At 52.6% G+C, this 3,205-nt stretch overlaps 1 pseudogene; it reads left to right on the forward strand.

Moving 5' to 3' along the window:
- Positions 1–936: 936 nt before the first annotated feature.
- Positions 937–2,052, forward strand: LOC116274629 (annotated as a pseudogene).
- The last annotated feature ends 1,153 nt before the right edge of the window (positions 2,053–3,205 follow it).

Consider the following 3,205-nt stretch of genomic DNA (forward strand, 5'->3'; position numbering starts at 1 on the left):
TGACCAATATTGGAGAAACCCCCTCTCTACTAGAAATACAAAATTAGCTGAGCATGGTGGCGTGCGCCTGTAATCCCAGCCACTCGGGAGGCTGAGGCAGGATAATCGCTTGAACCCAGGAGGCAGAAGTTGTGATGAGCCGAGATCCCGCCATTGCACTCCAGCCTGGGCAACAAGAGCGAAACTCCCTCTTTTTTCTTTTCTTTTTTTTGGAAATGGAGTCTCACTCTCTCGCCCAGGCTGGAGTGCAGTGGCGTGATCTCGGCTCACCGCAAGCTCCGCCTCCCGGATTCACGCCATTCCCTTGCCTTGGCCTCCCCAGTAGCTGGGACTACAGCGCCCACTACGGTGCCCTGCTAATTTTTTTGTATTTTTAGTACAGACGGGGTTTCACCGTGTTACCCATGTTGGTCTCAATCTCCTGACCTCGTGATCCGCCCGCCTCGGCCTCCGAAAGTGCCGGGATTACAGGAATTATCTCATGTAATTATTAAATGAAATTCCAGCAAGTTACATGTATTTCACCTTCTATTTCAAAAGAGCTGTAATTCCAGATAGAAAAATACATGTTTTGGTTATGGGATACTTTTGTTTGTTTTGTGATGGGACTGGCTGTGTTGCCCAGGCTGGCCTCAAACTCCTGGGCTCAAGCAATCCTTCCACTTCAGCCTCCTGAGTATCTGGGATTGCGGAGACACAACACCACATCAGGCTGGGATCCTTCATGCTTACATTTCTTTCATGATGGGTTACATGAAATAGTTAACACTATTCAAAATGTTGTGAAATGTCATAAGGTTTCATTGTGTTGTTAGCTACTTAACTAACAACAACAACAAAAGATTTATATAATCCCTAGATTCTAAAAGTTGTGACTATAGCAGATACATTTTTCTGTTACGACATTAATGTACTGCTTCTCCGAGAAAACACCAAATGGCGGATGACGCCCGCGCAGCGGGCGGGGGCGGGCGGGGGAGGCGCCGGAGGCCCCGGGGGCCCTGGGAAGGGAAACCGCTGTGGCTTCCGCGGAGGGATTCGGCAGTGGCATCGGGATCCGGCAGTGGCATCCGGATCCGGGGTCACGGCTGCGGATGGGGCCCAGGCCGGGGTCGCGGCAGCGGATGGGGCCCAGGCCGGGGTGGCGGCAGCGGATGGGGCCCAGGCCGGGGTGGCGGCCGTGGATGGGGCCCAGGCAGGGGTGGCGGCCGTGGATGGGGCCCAGGCCGGGGTGGCGGCCGTGGATGGGGCCGTGGCCAAGACCGCGGAGCTCGCGGAGGCAAGGCCGAGGATAAGGAGCGGATGCCCGTCACCACACTGGGCCCCCTGGCCAAGGACATGAAGATCAGGTCCTTGGAGGAGGAGATCTATCTCTTCTCCCTGCCCATCAAGGAATCTGAGATCATTGACTTTCTCCTGGGGGCCTCTCTCAGGGATGAGGTTTTGAAGATTATGCCCGCGCAGAAGCAGTAGATCCGCCCGCGCTGGCTAGCGTACCAGGTTCAAGGCGTTTGTTGCCATCAGGGACTACAACGGCCACGTTGGTCTGGTTGTTAAGTGCTCCAAGGAGGTGGCCGCCGCCATCCGCGGAGCCATCATCCTGGCCAAGCTCTCCATTGTCTCCGTGCGCGGAGGCTACCGGGGGAACAAGATCGGTAAGCTGCACACCATCCCTTGCAAGGTGACAGGCCGATGCAGCTCTGTGCTGGTGCGTCTCATCCCCTTCCCCAGGGGCACTGGCATTATCTCAGAGCCTGTGCCCAAGAAGCTGCTCATGATGGCTGGTATCTATGACTGCTACACCTCAGCCAGGGGCTGCACTGCCACTCTGGGCAACTTTGCCAAGGCCACCTTGGATGCCATCTCTAAGACCTATAGCTACCTGACCCCCGACCATCTGGAAGGAGACTGTATTCACCAAGTCTCCCTATCAGGAATTCACTGACCACCTCCCCAAGATCCACACCAGAGTCTCCGTGCAGAGGACTCAGGCTCTAGCTGTGACTACAACAAAGGGTTTTTATACAAGAAAAATAAAGTGAATTAAGCCTGTTACTGTCAAAAAAAAAAAAGAAAAAGAAAAAAAAAAATAAGGCATGAATGTACTGGGTATGATTTGAACTGGATTTGTTTCAAGCCTACAAGCCTCTCTCTCTGATAAGTGCCATCAAAAAACACTGGGTGGTCGGGCGCGGTGGCTCATGCCTGTAATCCCAGCACTTTGGGAGGCCGAGGCGGGCGGATCACGAGGTCAGGAGATCGAGACCAGCCTGGCTAACACGGTGAAACCACGTCTCGACTAAAAATACAAAAAATTAGCCGGGCGTGGTGGCGGGCGCCTGTAGTCCCAGCTACTCCAGAGGGTGAGGCAGGAGAATGACGTGAACCCGGGAGGCGGAGCTTGCAGTGAGCCGAGATCCACTGCACTCCAGCCTGGGCAACAGAGTGAGACTCCGTCTCAAAAACAAAACGGTGAAATAATGTTTACTTACTTATTTATTCAACACATATTTATACCCCAAAGGGAGTCTTGTGGAGAACAGAGATGGATGCATACTGTGGGTCCTTGCCTGCCCCTTGAGAGGCAGCATATAAATGTCATTCATGTTATTCTTATGTGTGAAAAAGTACCCAAGCTGCTCTTAGCTTTCTTCCTCCTCTTCCTCCTTCTTCCTCCTCCTCCTCCTTCTTCCCCTCCATCCCTCCCTTCCTTGGTCCCTCCCTTGCTCCCTCCCTCCCTCCTTCTATCCCACTCTCCCTCTCTCCCTCCCTTCCTCCATTCCCTCCTTCCTTCCTGGCTAATCAAGTGAAGCAGTGGGAGTGGAGAAGGAACTGAGAAGTCTATAACTGGTTGTGATCAATTAGTTGTAAACACCACTGCACTCAGACCAGCCTTTAGTTTTCTCTAATGTCTCATTTTAAAGCTTTTGTTTAGGAATGTATTTAAATCTTTTTTTTTTTTTTTTTTTTCTTGTTTTTGAGACAGTCTTGCCCTTGTCGCCCAGGCTGGAGTGCAGTGGCACAATCTCGGCTCACTGCAGCCTCTGCCTCCTGGGTTCAAGCGATTCTCCTGCCTCAGCCTCCAGAGTACCTGAGATTGTAGGCGCCCACCACCACACCTGGCTAATTTTTGTATTTTTAGTAGAGACGGGGTTTCTCCATGTTGGCCAGGCTGGTCTTGAACTCCTGACCTCAAGTGATCCAC

This window comes from Papio anubis, chromosome 4 (genome assembly GCF_008728515.1).
Source record: "Papio anubis isolate 15944 chromosome 4, Panubis1.0, whole genome shotgun sequence".
NCBI lineage: Eukaryota > Metazoa > Chordata > Mammalia > Primates > Cercopithecidae > Papio > Papio anubis.